General features: G+C 37.8%; 1 pseudogene; it reads left to right on the forward strand.

Annotated features, from left to right (window-relative positions):
• LOC112309146 (protein FAM162A pseudogene) overlaps positions 1-27,041 on the forward strand; it is a 71,608-nt pseudogene that overhangs the window by 39,337 nt on the left and 5,230 nt on the right.

Here is a 27,041-nt window from a genome sequence, read left to right on the forward strand (position 1 = left end):
ATAATGAGGACAGATTGGGTGACATCGATATAACCTGGCATTGATCATGAGTATGGGTGAACAATGACGACTTCACTGTACTAGTCAGTGGGGGCGGTAGACATCATTCACTGAGCATGTGTACTATGTGGCCATCGCATTCAAAATGACTGAGTGAATAGAGCAACAAATCTGCATCAGATTTTGCATTTAGCTTGAATGTTCCTCCAGGGAAACTATATGGATGATTCAGAAGGCCGCAGCTATGGGCAACTGGTGATTGGCAGCTTCATTGCGACAACATGCTTGTTCATGCATCACGTCTAGTGTAGAGTTTTTTTGCAAAACATCAAATCACCCAGGTGACTCAGTCCTCCTGAAGCCCACCTTAGGCTCCTTAGGCTCCTTTCGACTGCTGGATTTTCCCAAAACTGAAATAACCTTTGAAAGAGAAGAGATTTCAGACCATTGATGAGATTCACGTAAATACAACAGGGCAGCTGATGGGGATTGGACAGATTGTATGAAGTCCCTAAGGTGCCTACTTGGAAGGGGACTGAAGCATCATTGTCCTATGTATAATGTTTCTTGTATGTTCTACAATAAATTTCTCTACTTTTCATATTACATGCCTGGGCACGTTCTGGACAGAATATATACACACATGCACACACACACACATATATATACACATACAAACACACAGACTCATAGATAGAGAGCAGGATGACATCTGCAGGAAAGATAGGGTATAGAGGAACTGATCAAAAAGGACTCATGAACATGGGCAACAGTGCAGTGATTGCTGGGCTGAAGGAGGTATAAGGGGACTAAATGGTAATGGAAAAAATACAATAAAGATTAAGTTAAAAGAATATAATATATATTCATATATATATATGTATGTATGTGTATATATATATGATTTCTAGGTGTTTTATTGCTGGGAGAATTTTCAAGTTATTTATTCTTCATTGCTTAGAAATGAAAGTCCTTATAAATTCATTTCCTCTCTTTGTTCTCTAGTATGTAGCTAGTGTACTTTGAAACTGAAGAGCACTAGAATGTGGAACATGTCAAATTTCACAGGTGTCTGGAAGCATTTGGAATAAAAGAGTGATATTTCTACACATTAGTCTAGAGCCTTTCTGCCAAATTCTCTGATGCAAAATGGAGAGTAGCTGCGTTATGTTGGTATATGTGCATATGTATTCATAAATGCATATTTATTTGTGTACATAAATAGATACACATATAGACATAGATATTTCAGTTGAGAAATCATTGCTTGTCAGCTTCTGATTCTGTCCTACCCAGCTGGGTTTCTTAATTACTTCTGAGGAGTGACCATCATCAGAATTTCCAAAGCAGTCTGAATTCAGAGTAGGCAATATTTCTTTCTCTCACAGTTTCAGTGCAGTGAAATCTGATCACTCCAGCCTTAAACACTGCTCTCATATATTCTGTGTGCTACTAATTAGACCAAGGGCCCAGTGCTCCTATAACGACCATTGAGCTCCTCTGTTAATGCTTTTCCTCATCGTCCAAGTTCTTCCACTAGGTTTTTTATTAGTCTCTGTCCACAGTCTTGGAAAGTTCTATTCTGAAAAACCCTAACTCTGAATCTGATTCTGCTCCACTTTGTTCTAGCCAGTGTATCACGTGGGGCAGAACACCTGCCTCAATTTCTGATGTGATGAAGGAGGTGTTACCAACCATCATCAAACCTCTTGAAGAACTTTCCCAAGTATGTCCACCCTGGATTCTCTATTTACATGAGTTGCCCATTGAGTTGGGGCCATGTGGTCTCTTGTGAAACCTAGTATGTCATATTTTCTACGCTGCTTGTTCTAGCCATGTTCTTTAGAAACTGTGCCTTGCGTATCTGCTCTCTGTTCATGAGAGGAATGATTAATGCTTACAATGACGCTTCCAGATAAGTCATGATCAACTATTTGTATAAGGCAAACAAGAATGTTAATCCCGGTGAGTGGTAAAATATGTATTTTTATATATTCTCTTCATTTTATACACAAACCACATAAATAGAAGATGAGACGCCAAAATATTCATCCAGCCTAATAATTTTTATATTTATTTATAAACCTGCTTTAGCTATCAATCTTTAAAATAGAGATAAGATCTTCATCTCTGAATTTTTTTACAACAATATAATAGATCGTGCTTTCCATGATTGTTCTTATTCCTGTTCTCTCACCAATAAAATTAAAACAACTATGCAAATGCTACAGTAAGAATTGGCCACTTGAAATGTACAACCTCAACACATGGAGATTCTCAATATTGTAGAAATAAGACAAAACCCTTATTTCAGTCCTCAAAGAGTGTGTGGTAGAAGGTGAAAAGAAAAGTTTATAAAATTAGTGGGTGAGGGAATAGGACCAATTAGAATGAGGATATAGTGCCAGCAGGGTTTTAAAGAGAATGAGGGATGATTTGGGAGAGAGCAGAGAGATGAGAACAAAACTGGAAGGAAATGAAGAAGGAGCTAGTCCAAGAAAGGGAAGACAGGGTCTGCAAAGAAAGCCCGAAAAGGATCAGAAAACATTTTCAATTACCAAAACAAAGAAACCGGGCACACACTTCTGAAATGGTAGAAAAGAACAAAGCTCTGCTACGGAGAATGAGGGCCCTTGTTGATTTTTTTTTTTTTTTTCGGGTGGAGAGGCTGGTTTAGAGGTAGGATTTGGTGGAGTCTTTTGGCAGACATGTATTCAACTGAATCTTGTAAAATTTATTTCTGGAATTTAAAATTGGAAAGTTGGATGTAACAGAATATTTAAGTAAAAAAAAACTATGTAAAATATACCAATAGCAAAAATATGAAGTCAAGTCTTATATAACTTTTAAGACATTAATCTTATTTTTCCTCAGGAAATGATTATAATTCCATCCGTAACCATAAGAAAGATTAATTTGAAATAAAAAAAAAAACTTCACATGCTCAAATTGTTCTTAATAATCTGGAGATAAAATGCGCTTTGTGGAAGCAGAAATAAAAATAAAGTATGTAAAAGTATGTCATCGAGGAGAAAATTAGCTGAGGCCTATTTCTTTTAAAGTCTTAATGTCTACGAAAAAGTCCACTTAAAAGAAACATATATCTTAATATATTTGTCATATTCAGACATATTAATCATTTCAATGCATGTTAAAATATTGCCACATCTATAGTTCATAAATATAATTCAGAAAAACTTTGTTAATTTTCACTTCCCTAATCTGCAAAGCCTGGGTTCTCACAAAGAACCCCGCAGTCTCACTTCACCTCTGAGCAAAGATGTAAGAGCTGAGAGCTCTATCATGTTCTCATATTACTAAGACTTCATTATTTTTACATGCCACACTACAAGACACTTACTAATATACTATTAAGTATTATCATAAATAATTAAAATGCAACTACACTTGACAAAATGAAAGGACAAAATGTATTCTGTGTTGCAGTCAGCTTGTGTGTGTGTGTTGGCAGGAGTGAGCTAAGCACATATTTTTAAAATAGAAAATCAATTACTAGTAACCTCCGTTGGACTGCAGTGGGCCTAAGTCTCATTAGTGTGGGCTAGTGAGGTCTTTTTCTGGCTGGTACCTTCCAATTAAATCATAGAGTCATTATATCATTATCACTGTTAAACTGAAAAAAATTTGAGTACCAGTCAAGCTTTATCTCTGTGCCAACCTTTTCCACATAGCCATGTTTTTCATTCCTGCTTGGCTGGGTGTATCCAGCACTTGTTTCATTCCCTTGCCCATACCTTCAAGGTAAGAATTTAGTGTCCTATCCATTTGTCAACATATATTTAGAAGCACATACCTGGTACTTAGCACGTTATAGACAATGTTCAGAATATATAGGTGTAAGTAATAGTCTTTCTTTAAGGAGTTTACAATATAATATGGGAAGCAAGATGAGCATAAAAGAATATAAGAAAGAGAGACCAATGTCCGAATACGTATTGTTAAGTTTTAAATGGTGTGCTCTCCTTCCTGAAGCTACATATTCAGTAACACTGAAGCCAAAAAACCTTCCCAGATTCTATGAGCCTGGATTGTGCCGGTCATATGTACTCTGCTCACATTCTGCATTTACTCTGTCAAAAGTTACCAATTGACGTAGCAATAGTGGAATCCAGGTAATGTAATGGAACAGCTCTTATCAGACCACACGTGTCTTGAGGACAGGGACTGAGTCTTGTCAAAGCCCTCTTTCCCCTCCAGTGGAGTGCCATGCTCAGAAAGTGGTGGGGAGCACAGGGCCTGATGAGGCTGGGGGTACAGGTGGGGCTGAACTGCACAGTGCCTCCTGCATGGCCCTGAAACAGACTTTGGCTTTCAGCCTCAGAGTGATGGGAAGCCCCCAGAGGCTTCGGAGTAGGCAAAATGGCACTAGCAGCTTCAAGTTTTAAAAAGAGTCTTCCAACCACACTGTATTGAAGAGTAGAGTAAAAAATGAATGCAGGGAACTCAGATAATTTGAAATAAACATTTCGTTAAGTCAGGAGGGGCAGCCAAAATTAACATGTGTTCGTGGTACAATTTACCCAAGTTTGGGTAATAGCCAGGTTTTCTTGGCCAGTAACATGGAAGTGTGGTTATTGCTCTGTTGTTATGAATCAGCTCATTATTCCTGAAGGTAAACAACTTAAATTACATTACTATCACTTTTGATAATCTTTGATAGTCTCGAGTATGTACTGTGTTAAAAGTTGGTTATAGATGTTGAAGCAAATTAAAGGTAATGCAGAAATACCTTCAAAAAGTTTCACTCTCTTAGCAGATGGCTCTGCTGGGACTTCAAATGAAACATTTTGCTTTCTGAATCTATTATTAGTTGCTGATCTTGCTAGGTGTGCAGTCCACATTGCTACATTTTAAATAATAATTTTCCATCCCTTTATTGAGTTGTATAGAATTTTCCAATCAATGTGCAAGAAAATAAAATTAGTTTGAGCCTTTAGAATTCCTATGGTAAACTGGGATTACTCTGGGCTTCTAGGAGATGTGGTTCTGGGCAGGGAGCGGAGTAAGAGGGTAGCGTGAAGTCTTTGTGAGTTGCGGCTAATTCCACCAGATCTTAGCAAGAACAATAGTTTTCTCCTCATGTTACTTTCCCTGCTTTAAACCTTTCTGTGGCTCTTGATTACTCTTTGGACCACTTCCAAAGCTTTAATAGGGTCTGCCAAGCCCTGCATGGACTGACTGCCTCCTACCAATCATGCCGGCTTCATTTCACACCTTTCTCCCCAGGTGTTCGGGTACACAGGTCTTCTTTAACTTCCTTGACTGTGCCCTTCTTCCTTTGACAAGGACATTTGACCTCTTTCTAACCTCCTCCTGGAGTGCCCCCTACCCCATTCCCAGCCTCATCTTCAACTTTGGCTGTTTAATTGACTCCCACAGTTTCTTCAAACCTTAGTTCAATAATTACTTTTCAAGCAAGCTTTCCCTGGGACCCTTGCCCTACTACCTCCACCCCAGACCAGGTAAAACTGGCTCACTTTATGCCCACATTGCACTTTATAATTATCCTTCACAGCACTCACTTGTACTTTTAATTGATTTATTCACATCATTATTTGATGGCTATCTTCCCCTCATCAAACTGGGAGCTCTGCGGGGAGATTAAGCATGTGTATTGTTGTGTACCATTATATTCCTAGAGGACCGCACAGTACCCAACACATAGTAGATACTTAATAAATATTTTTGAATAAATAAATGACTAAGTGAATGGATGCATAACTCTAATAATAATGTGACCCGTAAGTGTCTTTCCCTCTCTGTGGTCTTGACCATTTGCTCGAGCTTGGGCTTTCCTTTGTGCTTCACTTTGGATGGCCCACTCCCTGTGTGTCGTCCTAGACGCCCCCATTGCTCCGAACAGAGCGGCTGGTGAGCAGACAGCACCCACCAGGGCAGGGGCTGCATTCCGGGAAGTCCTATGCGTGGGGAAACATGTTCGCTTCCCGTTTTGTGCTCTCTTGAAGCTGTGAGGAGACAATAAAACAAAAATGCTAAAGAGACCTCGTGTGAACTAGACCCGTGGCTTGTTCTCTGCCATTTAAAGGGGATACTCTGGACACTGAGCCTGTATTTTATTTTTCTAGATAAAAGGTGAGGTTTTAAGGAAGTTGGCTTCAAGTAAAAAAATAGCAACTGCACTAAAAGCCATGGATAATAAGACCGTCATAAATTCACTTAGAAGTTCATCTTCCCGGCTTTTCCAGTGGGATTTCTAGAAACATAAATAGCACGGATGTTCCTCGCAACTTTGGAGAAGCACGATTTATTTACCTCCTTCCCTGCAGTGCGCGTGTGGGGCTCCTATCATCCTCATAAAGAGAAATTACTGAAGGGTAAATACAACCTCTGCCTACTTTTGAATTCCCTTTAGATTCATTCGCACTGTTGTTTGCATGGAGGTGGCCACTGTGGCATCGGGACAGAAAGATTTGGGGCAGACGGTCACTGGGAAATGGAGAGAGGCAACAGGTAAATATGGAGCAGGGACAATGTAAGTCGTGACTGGCCCTGTGGTTGGTTCTCTGGGCCAGAGTTCCTGTAATTCCTCTGGCTTCTGGCTGCCGCAGCCCTGGAAGCTGTGGCCGTGCAGGCCCAGCAGGACTGGAGAGGGACTGGCTCCAGCAGCATCAGCTGTAGGAATGCAAACATGCTCTCAGGGGTGGAAGCAGTGAAGCCGGCTAGGGGTCTACGGAGGGAATTGTTTTTAGCCCTCTTTAAAATTGCAATAAAATGGCAGAAAGTAGTTTTGAAGCCTCCTTTGAACAATTTTATTGTCTGTTCCCTTTGCCACAGGAGGGTAAAGTTGATAAACTGCTAAATAATCAACTTTTGTATATTTTATTTGAAAACTTTAAAAATTTAAATACTCATTTTATGGCCCTGATAAAGCATGACAAAGACTCGGTGCTGGGCTCCATGCACTCCTCTGGTGGGTGGATATGAGATGCTCGGTTTAATCGCATGCTAAGGGACTGTCGCTGGCCTGGATTCCACCCCCCCAGCCCATGACTCACTGATTGGAGAGAGTTACTACTCCTGGGAAGCAACAGTTTCACATATTTCCAGGGAAGAGGCTGGGCCCAAGATAGAAGTGGAATCTCGTCTTTCAGAGTTGATTGGGGGAATAAATCATATTTATTGGGAAAGAACCACACAGATGGAAGTGGATCCCAGACGGGGGTGGGAGGAACCTCACAACATCATTATTTAACACTTTAGAATATCCGGGTATTTTTTGAAGACAGAAATTGGGTCTTATTCATCTTTGTATTGCTGATGTTTTATGCAGTGCAGCCACATAGTAGGTACTCAGTACACACTTGTTTGATGAATGAGTAAATGAATGAAAATTCAGCTGAGTAAGCCTCAATTGGAATTGCCCTCTGCTTTAGTTTCATAAGATTCTTGTAAAGAAGTACCAGACTATGAGACTTAAACCACAGAAGTTCATTGTCTTACAGTTCTGGAGGCCATCCGTCTGAAATCAAGGTGTCAGCAAGTTCATGCTCCTTCTGTAGGTGATAGGGAAGGATCTGTTCCAGGCCTCCTTCCTAGATTCTGTTAGTTTCTTTGTCTGTCACAGTGTAACTCCTGTTTCTACACAGCATTCTCAGTGTGTGCTTATCAGTCTTCAAATTTCTCCTTCTTACAAGGACACCAGCCATATTAAATTAGGGGCCCACCCTACGCCAGTATGACTTCATCTTGTTTTAACTAATTACATCTGCAACGACTCTATTTCCAAATAAGGTCACATTCTGAGGCACTGGAGTTTCGTATTTCAACCAATAAGTTTGCGGGGGGGGGGGGGGGCACGCTTCAACCCACAACACCTTTTTTGTACTGTGAGTACACTTAGAAGTTGGATTTTACAATAAAAATATTCAAAGAGCATTCATTTGTTAGGTGCTTTTCTGGATGTCAAGAGAAGTATGTTCTGGACTGAGCTCAGCCATTAACCACTGTAGGAACATAAACAAGGATTTTATTTGAGTTAATAAGAAGGCTGGGATAAAAGTTCTTTAAGGTGATGTTTAGCTCAAATATTCTACTTCCTTAGCCATCCATTTGCATACTGCCCTTCCCCAGTACTCCTTACATACTGTCGCACATTTATATTAGACTTTTAGCATTCTACAGCAACTGAGCCCAGCGGTGTTTCTGTAAAGCATTCGAGAGCTCGGTCCTCCTGCTTCAGAGAGGCGCACGCCTTGAATTCGTGAGTCAGAAACCAGGTGGGTTTCTTTTACTGCTGAATTTCAATAACTGATATAATGCCTGGCACTTGATACTCAATAATAGTAAACACTCAATAAATATGTGTTGGATAAATATTGAATGAATGAATGTACTTATTCCAATATTATTTCCATAAATTTGTCAACTATGTTCAACTTCATGTATGTTTAAATCTTTCTTTCTCACTGTTCACATTTACCTGTAAATCCCAATCCCAGTATGACTTAGAGCTCGAAAGTCTCATATTCAATGTCCACAAATCAATGGTTATCTATAGATAAAATCATGTCAAGGTATCTAAGGGATTCTATGGAATATTTGGGGCACTGTAAAAAAATCAAGATATAGAAAACAGTCACTGTGTGAAAAATGGCAGGAAATGACATTTGTAAGTATTTTCAGTGCAAACTGGTGAAGAAAATTGGTGCCTCTCTGTAGACTTTTCTTAATAAATCCAATGCTCTATGTTTCTACCTATATTTTAGATTATTTTACATAATTAGAGACCCATGTACCCATGAGATAAAAAACATGGTAGGCACTTAACAATATAGGAAACATTCATTTCTGTGTTACCTCAATGTTTGGGTACAATGGGTCATGTATGGTACTTAATGGGAGGTACATGTAAACAAGCAAGAATAGTTTATTCTCTGGATAGTAAAAATTATAAAAAATTCTTGAGACTTTTTTATTTAAGACGCCAAAGAGAGTTTGTCTTTTATATCATTTTCAGAACTTTAACATTATTTCTTTATTTCCGAGTCTTGCGATTTAAGCTTGTCCTAGCACAACGGAGTGAGAGAGGTTATTTCAGAAGCTGTTGTGTTGCATCTGGCTGAGCCAAGAGGTCTCTGGACCGCCCCTCCACTGCCAATGATGGGGACTTTCAGAGGAGGACACAGCCAGCTAAGAGCAATAATAAGCAAAATTTATGAATTAACCTAATTCTAAAAGCATTTTAATAATTATGAGGGATAATTTTAAGTTAGTGGAATCAAATCCAAGGAGTATTTCATTCCTCCTTCTATTCCACCTAACCCAAGTAACCCCTTGCTAGTCCAACTGCAATAAGCATTAGCCTGCAAGGGGGAAACTGTTTGAAAAATCTTACAGGGTACAGAGGTGCCTTCGTCTTACTGAACAGTAAATGGAACAGGACTCTTCCAATGACAATGTTAGAAAATTATATCTAGTTTAATTTTTCTCCTACATCCTGGTTTCATTTATGAGACTGTTCAGTTCTCCAGGGCTGCAGTTGAAATCAGGAAAGCCTTTCTGCCAAAGAAGAAAAGGTTTCCATTTGACAGAAATACTGTTCGGAGTGATTGATTTAAAAGTGCTGAACTCATATTCAGAGTCTGAAATCCAGGAACCACCAGCTGGGCTGGGATTCAAAATTACAAGGACGGAGTGAGTTTCTGCGTTGTGATGCATTAAGCAGTGGGGGCAATTGCTTTTCTCACCCGTCTCACAAGGGATGAAGGAAGGAAAACATTTAAGAATTAAGAAAGGAAATCTGAAGACTGTTGAGTTACTGCACCTTGCTCTGCTAGAGGCAGAGTCACAGTTTGCATTGAATAGGGAAACTTTGGTGAGAAATTTAATAAATCTTTTGGTAACTATGAATTGTTTGAAAGGGGAGCTGGAGAGGACAAAATAAATAATAGAGGAACAAAACCATATAAACCAGTCACGTTACAAAGCTGGACTTACTAAATATGTAGGTGTCTGAGAGCATAATAGGCCTATTTAAAACAAGCAAAGCATTTCCAGGGTGTCAACTAAAAGGAGTTGGTCTACTGGAAAAAATATCTTTTTGACTACTCTGCAAGAAACAATAAGTATGAACAATGGTGCTGAGAGATTAAGACATATAATGTTAACTTACTCTTTTAATTTGTGTGCTGTGGTTTTTAACAGATGGATTAATCAGTGGTTTGTTGTTTCTTTTTCTTTTTTTCCTAATGCATACTGAGCTATTTCCTTGCCTTCCATTTTAAATACAAATATTTTTAAAGGGGACACAATGTTAAGGAGATGTATAAATAAGGCAAGTTCTAATTACAGTGTCTAAAATGAATGTCTTTATCCTGTAAATCGCAACATAACTGCTTACACAGGGAATGGGAGAGCTCCATTCTGGAGTTGCACTTTTCATCAAGTCGTGGAGCCTAAATCTGGGCAATAAATGATCAGAAGGTACTGTACTGTGTAACTTGTACAATTCTCATAAAATAAATTAATGAACAAATAAACATCTCTGATGGACGAGCTGGCAAAAATGTATCTCACAAAAATGCCTTCCTCTTCAGTTGGGCACAACGGCACAGAAGTGACACCTCTTTGAACAGTGTGCCTGGTCTCAAAGAGATTAACGCTCGGAGGGTAATCTGAGTGCCTGATCTCAGAAGCCTGACACAGGCCACAGCCCTGTGGCTGCCAGTGGGGAACCTGCCTGCGGAGAGGGTGCAGGATCAAGCTATTCTTTCACCGCTGGTCACAAAACCACTGACCCACTTGCAATTTTCAGAAACTTAAGGATTGATTTGTTTCCATAGACAGAAGTTTGCGCATCTTCATTCTGAATAGAAGTAACCCTAAGAACTCAAAAATCTGTAAAGAAAGATGACTTTTTAAAAAGAAGTGCTCAAATAATAATAACGGCAGCTGCTGTCCTCTGAGTTTTGGTTGGATGGTATCGATGTGTTCTGAGTTGGTTTTCTTCGGCTTACTGAACAATGCACACCCCCAGAAACACCACTCTCGTGATGTCCATTTCTTGGGCAGGCATGTGATGTCAAGTCTACATTCTGCAGTGTGGCCTTTAAGGTCCTGATTCATAAAATGATGTTTCTCCATTCATGATCATGTCCCATTTCCTAATGGAAGTATTTCTACTTTTTTATTTTCTGTCTATGTCAGCTGTGGCTTCTCCTACTCTAATTCTTATTTTCCTGTCTACGGTTTTGTGCATATTACTTCTTCCTTGGCCTTACCTTCACCCTCCCCCCCAAGAACTTGTTCCCAACACAGCCTACACGGCACAAAAATGAAGCCCCAATTTTTTGGTGAAGTTTTCTCTGCTGCTCCACCCCATGATGATTTCTCCATTCTTTGAATTTTTGACTTTAGAACTTGATGGCACACTGAACAATTTTCTTTGTAATTGTTTCACTTTCATCTATATTCCTGTCCAAAATAACACTAAGCTTTCTGAGGTCAGAGACAGTTTTATACAAGGCCATTGCATTTCATGTGAATATTTAAGTAGACAAATTGAAATAGTGGTACTTAGAATATTAATAACTCCACTTTATGTACACTTGAAATAATCATTTAAAATTAATTTATAATTTAAAAATTATTCAAAATCTTATAATTTCAAGGTTGTATGCTTTAACCTATTATTACAGCATGTCTTTAGCAGCTAAACAGAAATGTTCTCTTTCTGTTGTAAGGATCGTTTCAGCCATGCTTCTATTTATCTTAAATAAACTTTTGTAAGTGATTTTGGTAACTATTTTTCAGTGAATTTAATTTCACTGTAATTATAATTTTAAAATTATAGCTTGTTAAAAGTGAATTGAACCATTTGTCAGTACTAATGCTAATAATTAGCACTAAAGAAATATGCTCCAAATAAATAACAGTGAGTTGGAAGCTAGATTTGATAAGAAGATACTAAGAAAGCCAAATAGCCACCATGATAGGCAGTGAATCATTTTGGCCAAACTCTTCATTGAAAATTTAAAGAGAGTATGGCAAACAAAGAAATCAACACTGTAACAAATACATTTGAGAATTCTCAAACACTGTGATGTAATCCAGTCAAACATGATTTAAAAATGAAAAAAAATCAAAACAAAACAGAATGACCCTCACCTGGTGGTATGGCTGAGAAAGCAATAAGCTTATTCTTCCCCAAAGCTATTAATGGTCATAAATTTATGAATAAATTCTGACATGACCCTGGCTTTTCAGAGTCATGCTTTAAATTTATTACATTAATTATGTAAATTCTGAGTTCTGAAGACTCACACACACATTTTTGTTTTGTTGTTCTCCATAGCATAAATTTACCAGATAAATATAGGGTGCCCATCCAGTTAAATTTAAATTTCAGAAAAACAACAAAGGAATTATTGGTATAAGTTTTTCCTAAATATTGCATGAGACATAATAAAAAATAAAATTTATTGTTTAACTGGGTTTCCTTAGTGTTAAAAAACTAGCTGGATGATTTGTAGTAGTTAAAACCCAATGAGCGTGTGTGTGCACACATGTGCAAAAACCTAGTTTAGAAGACACTTGTGAGTCATCTGGTATACCCTCTCTTCTAAAACAGGAATCCTGTTTACAACATCTCTCTTAGATTATTTTAGATTTAACACAGTGATGGAGTTTACTCCACTATAAGACAGTTCTCACGATTGAATTTTAAAACAAATTCTCCAAACTTTCCAAAACTTTCTGTTCTCCGAACAATAGAAAATAAATCTACTCACTATTTCAGAAGACGTCTCTGGACTATTTAAGGACGACCACATTGTTCCATCCTCTGGCTCCTCCTCCTTTCTCCTGGATGCTTTGTTTTCTTTTCTTTATGCTGAGGAAATCATTATTTTCTTACAATTCTTCTCATAATGATTATGTTTCCGAAACATTTACTAGTCCCAGTAGTTGTTCCTAGAGATCATTACTGTTTGACATTGTATATCCTTTGAAGAGTACTTCCTCCCTCCCTCTCCCTCACTATTCCCCCCAACCCCCACCTCTCCCTCTCCCCTCGACTAATACTACTGAGCTGGGCACATGGTAGATACACAAGATCTTCTCCTAGCCATTCATGATTTGTCCAGCTATAATCATTCTATCTTGGTCTGTGGTCCAAGTGCATTTTGTGCTTTTCCTTGGTACTAATTCATATATTCAACAAATATTTATTGAGCACCTACTATGAGACAGCCACTGTCTCAGCTTGGGAAACTAGAATGAACAAGAGAAAAAGGCCCTTCATTCTTGGTTTTACATTCTATTAGCAGAAGAGAAGAAATAACCTAAAAATTACACAGTTTATCTGATGGTGATACATAATCTGAGACAAAGCAGGCTAAGGGGGGTAGAAGGTAGCAGTGGGGGAGTGGAGCTATTCTGAAGAAGTTGGTCAAGTAAGGCCACTTTGATAAAGTCACGTTTTAGAAGGCACCTAAGGAAGTAAAAGTGTAAGCCACACAATGCCTAGGGTAAGAACATTCAGGTAAAGGAAGCCACAAAGATTGATAGCCTGAGATCAGCCTTAGTATGTTCTGTGAGGGGCAAGAAAACCAATGTGCCTAGAATGGAAAGAACATGGCTGGGAAGAAGGGAGAAGAGAACAAAGGGTAGTCCGGGGCTGCAGTCAGGTTGTTTCTGAGCTGAGGACACCTGAAATGCAAGACAATGATCTTCTTTAGAGCAAGGACTGGTCCCAGGGAATCTGGGCAGCACTGTTTGCATACGAGGGTGATCTGGCAGGGACATTTACTTCTCCATGGGTTGCAGCTCCGATTTGGTGGGAGGACAGGCTGGGAGTTTTCCTTCTTTCCTCACTTGATTTCTTCTCAAAATGGAAGATTGAATGATTACAGTGGGCTCCTGGCATCTAGGAGAGGGCGCCTTGGCTGAAGCCACACCAGCAGGCACATTTTGCGACTAGAACAACCAAGGGAATTCTTGCTTCAGTGATCTTCTCCTTCTCTCCTCAAGACCTGTTGAACCCTCACGTTCTTGCTTGTAAACTCCAGTGTCTGAACCTGCATGTCTCTAGAGCAGCGGTCCCCAACCTTGTTGGAGCACCCCCATAATTTTCCTTTCTTGCCCCCTCCACTCTCATCCAGTGAAACTTCTTTGGATTCCTCCCTTCTACAGGATTCTCTTTCTTCTCTGTCTATTGTGGGAACTCAATAAATACAGACTGAGTGACTAGTTTGTACGTCACACTGTCTCACTTTCTTTATTTAAAGTTTCCACAAACACCACTTCCTTGCAGACACCTACTATGATGAACTCTCTCTCCAAAGCCATCATCAGCACACTTACTCATATTCGTCACATGGGCTCCAAGTCACGAAGAGATGAGGCAGGGTAGAGTGATGAGAGAGTAAATTCTCAGAAAATGCTTCATTGAATGAAGCCAATGAACGTCCCATTTAAATTTAAATTCACATTGTGCGTCGCAAAATCTCTATTTCCTAAAAGTTTTTTCTGTCCCACATGACAGATGTTCAGCAGATACATTTTAAAGAGCCACCATGTCTATAATCCACAAAGCTCTTTCTCTTTTAGTAACATTAGTAAAAGAAAAACATTTATTCCCCTTGCTAGGCTTAAAATAACAACAGGGAAGCAAGCTGAAGTTTCTTCCTGCCCTGCCCCTCTTACTCTTTCAGCCAAGTGATAGCCTTATTCTCACTCTGAATCAAAATTACGGGGAACAGACAGTTACCTTCAAGTATAACACGGAGAGGGCCCGGTTGGGATTTGGGAGACTCATGACTTTTCCCCAGTGGCCAGTCCTTTCATTTCTGAAAACATGGTCTTCATATGTATTTATTCATCTGCCCCATGTGGATGTTCCTCAGAATCATTCTGTGGTTCTCCTCTTTTCTGTGTTTTTCCCTAAATTCTACTATGGCAGTCTGGGCATGCATCCAACTTCAGTAAATGAAAACCTCTTCATGCAGCCCAGTTTCAACATTGCATACCAGCAGTTAAATGCTGTCTTTCCTGTCCCACATCCAAACGTTAGCATATACAATATCAATAAGCTGTTCCTTTCATCTTCCCAACACTGTGGAGGTGTTTATATTTGTGTGGGACATTTAAGCAATTCCAGCCAATGGGCTTTTGCATCAGGCTAGGCCCCAGGCAGGGAGCAGCCTCAATTGGAAACAGGAGCTAAAAGTGTTCTTGGTAAAACTCTGCCTCTGCCCAAATCTAGCTAACTCAATGCGTGACCTTTCTTAAAGGGGTCGTCCTCAGAATTATGGGGCAGTTTGATAAGCTGGAATATACTAATTTATTGGTCATTAAAAATAAAGAGGAAATTTTATTATGGATTACTCTACTTTCTTGAAAAAATTTTTTTATAATTAAAAACATCTGGAAGGCATTTTAATATATCATAAACAAGAGGAAATCCAAAGCACGTGACTTCTAAGAAAATGATGCAAATAGAATTTCTTGCCAAAATTTACTGTAATCTGTTTTTCTTTTTTCCGGGGTGGATGTTTGGAGGTGGGGGCTTCAAGAAAGGAGGGTAAAGGAGAATAACATCGAGAATTCTGCAGAGAAAACAGTTTTTTCAAAATTAGTCTACTGCTATTTCTGGCGAGTGTTTGAAGACATTACACATTGGCAGAACCTCTGAAATATATTCAGTTTCTTTTGAAAAAATTAGTCATTTTACTGGTAATTTTCTTTCTGAAACAGATAAATAATTAAGTAAACACAAACTAAATTGGGAGGTTGTAATAAGTAGAACCAGAAAGGAGACATCTTCCAGGGTGGACTTAGGTAAATAACAAGAAACTTATCTAGTATTTTATTCCTTTTTTTCTCTATACATCTCTCATTTGGATAATAGCATAACAGTTACAGGCAGTTCTAATAGATATCACCTAAAATTGATGCTTGCATAAAACATTTCAAATATTTCCCTATTTGTCTTTCATTAGATGATGCATAAACTAGCTTATAAGTGATACATTTTGAGGACTTTCCTCTTTAGTTAGCCCAGGAGAAAAATGGAAAATAATCCTTAATCTCAAGAATTAAGTTCTCATAATATTGTGTGTAACATCACACATACACAGGCATATCCACTCCTCCATAAAACGGATCGAACGATAATTATATGGCCAATGTTACCTTATTTGGTTTCCATTTCTTTGACGTACACTTAATAATTCCATGGAAATAACAGTGCAGAATATATTTTAAGTATATAAATAATTTATAAAAACTCATTGAAATGCTGTAAATCTGTAGTTACACAAATTATATTAAAAAATGGTGGTATTTTATAATACCACCATAAGGAAAATCTTATTTTGCTGGATAAAGTCCAGATTTACTATTATGACAAAGCATGTGAAATATAGGAAAACAAATCTATAGTCGAATAGTAGCTTAGTATCTCATTTAATTATTTAAAATATGGAAAATATTTTTGTTTTAAAGGTGAAGAACTTGAAATTCAGAAAAGTCACTGATGTAAAATACAATTTATATATAAGGATTTGGCACAGTTTTTGAGATATAATTGGACACTGAATGGTAGCTATTATTATTATTATTATTATTATTATTATTGGCATTAATATTGTTATTATCCAAATAATTCCATGAAGAACCAGCTGGGGGCAAGACTTTTTGCTTCCTATTGTTCTTACTCTCTTTCTAGAGAGTGCTATTCTGCTTTGCCTCTTTCTGCTCAAGAAGTTGATCAATTTTATTGGATGATTAACCTATCCCTTGCTCACATTTTACCATATGGGTGCGGCTCTGACTCTGTCCCTCCAGGCCCTGAGGCAGACACATGAGAAACTCTAGATGTGATCATAGCATTCAAGGAGCTTGAGGTCTGTGTAGGGAAACAATTAAATATAAAGCGTCCATTCATTTAATGCCAGGGATGGAGAGAGATGCTGAAGATAAGAGATGAATGAGACAAACTTCCTGCTTTGCTGGAGGAGCTAGCGGCTGCGCTGGTCACTCTAAGCATAGACGGGTAAAGGTGTGCGCAGCTGGCCCACTGAGAAGGAGGTCGTCCACGTTGACTGTGGGAGTTGGTGGGAGGTCAGAGTTTAAGGTATACTTTGATGCAATGTCCAAGAATGAAATAAAATCCATAAAAATCAGTATTTAGGGTTCTTTTTACAAGTATCTGTAAGAAGAAGCTGCTTATAGAAAAATGTTGTGAATCAATAAACTCAATTAATGAGCACATAAATCCCATTAAGGAAGTTTACATTTTTCAAATTGTTAGAGCTAGCTTCAAGGAGTTTGGGGGCGGGGAGCAAAATATCCAAAGAGGATGGGCACTGAAACCAGAGAGACATGGTCTACCTTCCAACTCGAATTTTCCAGCGTGAAGCACTGAGTGAGTTATAGAACCTTACTTAGCTTTGATTTCCTCACATGCAAAATAGGGACAATATATATTCAGAGTTGTTGTGTGGGTTAGTGTTAGTTTACATTAAAAATTTGGCAGATGGGTAACACTTATTAAGTGGTATCTATTTTTATTGGCCATTGTCATTATCATCATTAAGAAGGCCAGAGGACTTATTTAATAAAGTTTACAACTCATACTCCTTACAATTAAAATATAATCCATATTATTTATAAATTTATACCTAGTATTTCTCCTAGTATTTGGTCATTGACCTTAGAGATAAATTTATACAATACTTAAAAAACACCTTACCTACCACGGTATGTATTGAAAGTTATGATTATTTACTATTTTCCAAGAAATTCACTAAAATAAATGTTGAGTGAGGCTCTTTCAAAGAAGTTAGCCAATGTTTTATAAAATTTTTGTTAAACTAATATAGAAAAAACACAATTTAAAACCTATTTCTGCAGTAGATGATAGTGGATTATATTTACCACTCTTCTGACTCTTCTGTCCTTAATAGGCACACAGAGCAATGGCCTGAATAATACTTAACCACGGATTGGGTGAATGAGAACAGACTTCTATTACAAAGAAATTACAAGGCTAATTTGCATTGACTGGTTTAAACAGCAGTCTATCAACGACACTAATCTGAGAAAATTACACAGAGACAGAAATGGAAGGGACTAGGCTAAGATAATGCTTTTTCTTTTTGTGTTCATATTTCCGAATCATGATATTTTGAAAAGGTTCTGACGATGGGTTAATGGACCTTACTATTTTATTTTAACACTAACTACCAAAAAATGTTTATGGAATCTACAATTTGAAACAGGCTTCCATAATCCAAATCCAGTAATTGTTTGCTACACAGGAGGCATGAAGAACATTAAAACCTTCCATGAGAGAGATATGGTAGTAAACCAGGGATTTCATCATAAATATTGCTAGGAAGAATATAACAAAAATTAAAGTAACCAACTGCAGATAAAATATCAATATTATAAAAACATACACTGTATTGAGAGAAGGATATAGGGGAGCAAATTTTTATCTATTTATCTATCTATCTATAATTAATAGCTGGCTCACCAATTCTGTTTAAGCCTAGCATGTTATCTATTACCTTCATAGGATTCAGAAATGTCTTTTTCTCATTTTGGAGTTTGGGTTATTGTGATATTCTTTAAATTGCCATATCTCCTCATATGGCTTACTGATTTGTATTGTCAACCAGTCTGTGTAGATATATTTTGAAGAGATATTTAGCTTTTGCTAGTGGAGCCATTTCTAGATTAGGAATAGAAAAAAGGGGAAAATCACTCAGTCTAATGTTGAGAAATAAACAAACAAAACAAAATAAAAATAAGCAAAAAAACCCTCCAGAATTTTGAGCATTACATAATGCTCAGTGATCATTAACTATAGCCTTACGTACTTAGGGATGTCAGCCGTCGTCTACCAGATAAATAAGAGTAAAAAATGTTTAGGGATGTTACTCACACTGCCCACGTTAAAGTATTACTACTGTAAGAAGTCATCAGTAAATTTTAAAACAGTGCCCAATTACTCTTTCTCTGTTCCCAGTTACTGATGCTATCTTCCCAAGCTATGGTCAAACTCTCTAAATAAATAAACCAATAAAACCCTTGAGGAAAAGTCCTTAATCTACAACACAGTGATTGTATAGCTGGGAAACAAAACTTTGAAAAACAAACTTTCACAAATAATACTAGGAACAGCATTCTTTCTTTTACCTATGGTGTTGAAAAAGCACAGGCAGGGTGATTCATTAACAGAATACTGCAGAGTCAAACTGGGGACTGGCATTGTTCTGAAGAATAAAATAGACTTGGTTTCTAACCTCAGAGCCCTTGCAGTCCAGTGCAATATCCGTTACTATTCTTCCTTCACATCCAGAGAAGATGGATACAAAGCAAACTATCATCCAATCATATAAACTCTGCTAGCACATCAAGAGCAAAGGTGTCCATGGTGGGAAATAATGTTCAAGAGGTAAGGCCTCTGAAGTTCCAGACATGCACCTCATCTTACTATTTTGCCCTCAATTTCCCAATGAGTAATATTATAATTGAGACAACATTCTAATTTATTCCTGCATTATAACATGTTGTGAAACATGAGAAGAGACTAGATAATTTCTGAGAGATATGTTATATAAATCCTAGGTGTTCTCATATCAAATTACTCCACACATTTTGGTTGTGTGCCCATCAGATTCAAGAAAAAGCTCATCATGGTCCTGCCCACTTTTAACAATAGAAGATAGTATTGAATATATTCCCCAGAAATTTTAATAAAAAGCAGAGAATGATGATGATGCTGTGACTATAAAATTAAAATGCTCTGAGGGTCATCCCTCAGAAGATGGGAAAAGCTTATTTTGACTGGAGAAGTGGGTATTGCACTAAACCTTGACGCATAGGTAAGCTTTAAGTGTGTAGAAAGAGCAAAGGGGCATCCAGGAGGAAAAAATAGACACAGAGTTAAAAACCACCCCCACCCCGCAACTTGTCAGATGGACAATTCATCCTCCAGGTTCTCCTAAGGACTTATAAACCAAGCTGAAACGCAAGATCAGGATCCTGGAGTTCTTAATGGGAATACTGAGGGGGAGTCGGTAGTGGCATTGGGGGCCAGATTATGGCTGATCTTGGTTGAAAATGAATGACTCTTTACTTTGTTAAGCAAAGAAAACCACTGAAAACTTTTGACTATGATTAAAACTGGTCCTTAGGAAGTTTAATTTAGCAGCATTTGAAGAGTTAGTTAGAGATAAGAAAAAGTCTGGCAAGAAATTGTCCAGGACAAAGGAAATGATAAGGTCTGGAGTGATCTAAACATTCTAGGACTTGACAGTTGAATGGATGTAGGTGGTGGGGGAAAGACAATAGTCCATAATTACTCTCAAGTTTCGAATTCAGGTGACTCGGAGGCTAGTATGACAATGACCAGTGGTGTGCTGGAAAATATTTAGTAATCAACTTTCAGAAAGGAAGAAAGAAAGAAAGAAGAGAAAGAAGAAAACAATGCCCTGATTATGTAGCATTTGTCATTATCTGTGGTGCGAATGCCCCACCTCAGAGCTGTGAAGAGCTGTACACATGGGCCCTCATAAATTAGTGCCAGCAAGTGTCACTCCAGCACATCCCTGCCAGTGACAGATACAGGGGAGTGAAAAGAAGGAAATCTGAGATGGAAGCTGGGAACTTCAACTTTGGGTACAATGAATTAGAAATGACTAGTGGGAGTATCTAAAGGGGAATGTTCTGTAAGCAGTTAGAAATGCTGGAGTATAGTGCAGTGAAGTCAGTTATTTATGGGTTGTCTGAATAGAAATCATATTAAAGGTAAATAAGATTACCTAAAGAGAGATTTCAGTGAAAAAATAGAGATAATGACAGAGTCTTAGATAATGTCTGTATTTGGGGAGCAGGAGGAGGCAGAGAAAGAATAGTGTGGAGAGGCAGAAGGCAAATCAGAAGAGTGCTCCATTCTAGAAACCAAGGAAAAAATATTTGAAGAGGGTTTGTTGAAGTGTCAAGGTGGCAGGGAGGTCAGGGGTAATTAAACTGAAGTGAAAGTCTTTGAGATGAAGGTCGTTGGGACAATGGTGGGGGCAGGTTTTAGCAGAGTTGGGTTAGGTGAGAGTTTTAGCAGTGTTTATCTTCTCGTTTTCCCAATTTATTGTTGACAGTGAAAAAAAGTGAAAGGGTAGCATCTTATTTTTTTATTTTTTGAATAATTATTATTTTAATGGAAATTTAGCTGCAACACCAGAAGAAAAGCAAACTCTTATAAGCCTTGGTAGTAGGAAAAATGGCTTTACTCCAAAGTCAAAAGCTTGCAAGTTCCACCAGACCTGAGCCTGGGCTGCCCAAAATTTGCCATGAACCTTGCTCAGTCAGACTGTGTGGGCGAAGGAAGACTCCCATGGACAGCTGTGACCGTGCAAACAGAAGCAGAGCAACGGGCCAAAATCAATCTCATGAAGAGGAAGAATATGACAAAGCATTTGCTTTATGAAAATATATGGGGGTGGGAGAACGAGGGAGGCAAGCCAAGAACAAATATCTGGAAAAAAAAGGACATTTTTCTAGAATGACTTGTGTTGTTCAGCCAATTTAAAGTTTAACATAACAAATCTGTCCTCTGAACCCACAATTCTTATTTCCCAAGTTTTTCCCCATGTTGTTTTCTTCATGCCTGACTTCAGATGGTCTCTTTACTTCTACATTTCCAGTTTTTACCCAAAATGTAAGCTGTAGTCCATCTTTCTTCCTCGTAAGTACCTTCTTTTAGTCACATTATTGCTGTGTTTCTTAGGTAACCCATAGACATACAATGAAGAACAATAAGTATCTAGTAAGCTTCTATCACAAACAGTACACACTCAAGTTGACACAATCATTCCAATCGTACATTGTATTCTGATTATTTCACGTGTGCATTTGGTTCCTTATATTTTAAAAGTTTTGATCTTGTGTTTTTCTTTTGTAAAGCTTTCTCCCTATGTAGTTCAGAGTTATTGGCTGTTAAAAAGTATTAATGGATGCTTATTGAATTGGATTGAAATAAAAAAAAACAAATTTTTATTGAAATATTTATTGGCAGTGCTACATGGAAGCTATTGGATATCTGAAGATAAACTATAGTATATCTTTGTTTAAAAACACTATGTGTTTAAAAGTAGGTTCTGGAGAAAAGGAATGGTTCTCCTAAGAAATGAATTTGAAAACAACTGGAAGATCAAAGTAATTTATCAATATCATCAATTTCAACTATAACAAGGCGAAGGCTTTTTGAAATTAATTAATTGACCCTCCCCCTATTCAGCTAGAGGCATCCATTATCTAAAGCAGGATTTTGATTATCAAAGTAGGAATACAAAGAGGAAAAAGGATCAGTATTTAAGGAAGTTTTTTTTTTTTTTTCCTTTGGGTAGTGAGACCAAAGTCCTGTGAATCAGGATTTGTGGCAGAAGAAAGGGGGTTTGTAAATTCTAAGAATTATTTATATATACAAGTTAAGCCATAGAGGTTTAAAAAATATGCTCCAGTATAGAGAGGAAAATAAATAATTTGATGAAGGGAAAGCTCAATTTCATTCAAAAGAAAGTAAAAATGTAGTCCTAGTAGTGGCTCTGAGAGAATTCAAGGCAGGAGGTACCAAGATCAGTGTCCCGGCTGTCCCATCAGGAAGATGCAAGAGGTGGAAGGGAAGGCCTGAAAAAATTCTCACTTCTTGATGTTGCAGGTATGGCTCAGGAAAAGCATGGCCATCTGGAGAAAATACTTCAGGTAGGCGCGGTGATGGCCGCACGATGCCGCTAGGAGTTTTCCAGGATGGTGTTTAGAAGTCGCTGACCTAGAAGTTTTGGTAGTTTCTTTTTCTGAGACTTAGATTTTCTCATTCCTGTATTTTTTATTGTTGTTCAAGTCAAGTTGTTTCCATTATCCCCCACCACACTCCCCCGCCCCACCGAGGGGGGAGTCCGGAGGAGACCCTTCACAGGTGGTTCATATCAACATCTAGTAACCTCAGTGAAGGAGAAAGGGCTGCACGGCTTACTGAGGCGGAGAGGAGGTGGTAGTGTTGACGCGATCGAGAAGGTCACTTTATAAATCTAAGAGGCACAAGAGGTACAGTGGTTCCCACTTATCTGCAGGGGGTACATTCCAAGACCCTCAGTGGATGGCTGAAACCACTGATGATCAAACCCTACACAAACTATCTTTTGTCCCATGCATATGTACTTATGGTAAAGCTTAATTTATAAATTAGGTGTAGCTAGCAATTAACAATAATAACTAACAATAAAATAGAATAATTATAACAAGATGCTGTAACAAAAATTATGTAAGTGTGGTCTCTCTCTCATAACCTATCTGAAAACCAGGACGGCTACTAAGTGAGTGGATATCCAGTGGGTAGATACACCGCACAGACACACTGGATGAAAGGATGATTCATGCCCCGGGCAGGACAGAGAGAGACAGCAAGAGACTTCGTCACACTACTAAAGATGGCACAAAATTTAAAACATACAAATTATGTATACCTAGAATTGTCCCTTTAATATTTTCAGTTCTTGATTGACTATGGGTAGCTGAAGCCACAGAAGGTAAACCATGGATAAGGAGGGACTACTTTAGTTGAACTGAGAAGCAGTGTACCTTCCATGAGACCACCACAGTGAGGCTGGGAGCGGATGAGAGGAAGAGCACCAAGGATTCTGCAGAATCAGTAAAAGCTGAAACAGGGCTGATAGACCAGTGAAAATTGAGCTGGATATTCCCTTGAAATTCATCAGACATTAATTTCAGCAATGACATGCCCACTCACCTCCACTCCCCCCAAAAGCACTCATGTCAGACGCCTCGTGACTGAATAAAGGAGATCACGCTAGCTTTGTCACATCGTTAATCAGCAAAGGTAAAAGATATGATGGACGGCATGCAGATCTCCTTCCTCTTCACAAGGAGGGTACAGAAGCTTTTTCATGAATCCAGACACTATCTTGAGAAATAAGAAAGGAAGGAGAGCAATATCACTAAGACGGAGCTAGACTTTGAATTAACTGAGTATTTATTTACTCAAAAGACTGTTTAAATGGACGAGCCTGGCATACCAAATTCAAGTTCGTATTCCCTGATACCCACTGGTTTGGAGGCCTTGAACATTTTGGATTAGTCATGACAAATGAGTAGCAAAATTTGTTTTTGCACATTTTGAATCACAGACTGCACATTTTGATACACAAACTAATGGCAAAGAAACAAAAATGTTGGAAAACATGGTTTGTGGGAACGACTTTTAAGTTGCTGTGATATTTCTTTTGCCATTTGTAAGTTTACAGTGAAAAGTAGAGAGAGAGAATAATTGATGAGAAAGCAATTTTTCCTTCGGACAAGAAAGTAGAGAGACTTGGTAGTGAGATCTGAATACCAATGGTAGCGGAAGGCACAATCTCATAGCAGAGGATTCGAGCTATTAAGACTAGTGATACTGTCAGGAAACTGAGCACAGTCCACATTTTCACCATCTGAAGCATCACAATGAAAGGAAGAAGTTTGTTTTTAAAACAAAGTAAGATTAAATAAAGTAGACTAGGGTAAAGTTTATCGCCAAAGGTACAGCATCTAGAGAGCTGAGTTTGTTTAAATCTTGTTCTAAGATTGTGTCCTCCTTTAATAAACTATGAAAATGTTAAAAATGTAGCAATGTACTTATATTAATTATTTTTAACAAAAGTTTTATTTTATAGAAAAAAAGCTCGAGGGAAAATACACCGTGTGAAATTCAGAAGTTTATGACTGTACAGTGCCTTGTAGAAAGAGCTCGTGTTCATAAGCCAGGCAGCACCAATAACCTGTTACCAGCTACACAGACAGGAGGTGTGGTTTCAAGGCGCCCCAAAGATGTTAAGTGGAAATAGATGTCCCATTAGTAAAGACATGGTTGTATAAGTAATCCGTGGAGGATATTTTGATTATCACAGAAGTTGAAGACGCTTTGTCAGTTTGAAGTTTTGTGTTAATAAAAATAAAGTTGCCTGGAACTGTTTCTTTCAGAGTGAAAATTTTTGGTTTATTAAAAATAATATTTTGATACAGTTAGTAGGAAATGTATATTTGTTATTGCACAATGTCTTTCAATGCTCTTGAAAAAGTCATTCATATTTATTGTCATATTATTTTTCTTAAGAAAAAAGTTACCATTTTATAACTCTGTAAATATCACATAATGCCACAAATGTTTTTTAAATTTTAATAAATATGTTAAAATAACTTGGTGATTGTATCCTCTTCTTTAAAATATTTGCCTTCTCAATTCACTTGTTTTTCCAAAAATCACTAGGAAAAATTTTGAAGATTAAACTTTTTTTTTTTTTTTAGTAAGCGGAGTGTTTATTTTTTAAATTACTTTTAAAGTTTGTTTACAGAGATATGGATTTACATAATTCAGTGACAAGATTTTTAAAATGTATAGGCCATTTTATATTATTGCACTTGCTCTTTAATAATGTATAAGGGATTTTATTTTACATAAGTAAAGGATAATGCATAATATCATACAAGAGGTGTGGTGCCAATTAATTCAACCATAAAATTAAATGAGACGTGTATGCAGGCATAGAAATAAAGCCCTGCTTACTTCAACCTTCACAGTACATCCTTGCAATTACGATTGACATGTTACAGCACAGAGGTAACCTCCTAGCTTATTGCGAATGACTGAACAGTTACAAAAACAAAACAATGGTTGTACCACCAATTGTGCCTTAGGTGAGGAAATGTTCAACTATAAAAGTAAAACCCAGCACTTTAAAAGAGGAAATACAAATGAGCATTATGGATTTGCTAACATCTTCAACTTCACTAGTAATCAAAGGAGGACAAGGAAAAAAGAAGATTTCACATTTTTGCCCATTAAATTTGGTGGAAAAGTTTTCTGTTTTGTTTTTATTATTGATAGTCATGCTTGGCAGTGTGCACTGAGAGGAACTCCGGCGCATGATTGGTGGAAGCATAATTTGGTGCAATCTTTCTGTAAAGCACTTTGAAAATAGGTAGAAAACATCTGCAAACGTTCATAGGTTTGAAACATATCTCCATATCTGAGAATCTAACCTAAAGATATAGATGTAAGTTAGTGAACCATGTGCAAGCATTTTCACTGTTCACATATTATGAAAGAAAGAAATGGAACTAATCCAAATGTCCAAAGATAAGATACTAATTACATCCAAAAGAGAACTCTTTTTTTTTTTTTTTTTTTGCCTCATTGGGAGATAGAAATATGGGCTCCTGAGTTCAGTTCTCCACTAATCAACATCAAACTTGACCCACGAGCCATTTTATCCCAGCATTATTCCCTTTGTTAAACTATCGTTGAACCAATATTTATCATTTCCTATGGGAGACACTAATCCAGGTGCTGAGGACAGGAAGGTGAAGTACACGTGGTATCTGCTGGTGAGGAGCTCATTGCCAAACACGCATCCTGTGGTCTACATTGCTGACAACTGACCTTTCTCACATCAGCGTTTGATTGGTTTTCCTCTGTTACCTGTCTGGAAGGCAATATTAATAAAAAAATTCCCTTAACAGGAATGGATGCTAGGATTTATTTTTATAAAGTCTGGGCATCAGTGATTAGAACCAATCCTCCTCCCTTTTTGGAAATTAATTCCAGTTAAGAGTCTCCCCATATTTGGCCTGGATGACTTTCCAGGCCTTTACGCATCTTTGTTTTATTTTCATCTGGTGCACACACACACTTTTTTCTGAGGTGAAGTTCACATGACATAAAATTAATCATTTTAAAGTGAACGATGCTAGCACATTCACAATGTTGGGCAACCAGCACCTCTATCCAGTTCCAAAGAAAGACTCCTACCCAAGAAACAGTTACTTCCATCCACCCCTGACTCTGTAAGTATTTTTGATAGTTTTTAAAATAATTTTACACACTTCTTCACTTTTTGCCCAGTTAAGGCTTTTCAATACTGAGAGATTATTTCTGGTTTCATCAGCATTTACTCTGTTCAATGTTCTATGCTGTAGGAAGTTGTTACCATCTAATTTTT

The sequence above is a fragment of the Desmodus rotundus genome, chromosome 3 (assembly GCF_022682495.2).
Source record: "Desmodus rotundus isolate HL8 chromosome 3, HLdesRot8A.1, whole genome shotgun sequence".
NCBI classification, from domain to species: Eukaryota; Metazoa; Chordata; class Mammalia; order Chiroptera; family Phyllostomidae; genus Desmodus; species Desmodus rotundus.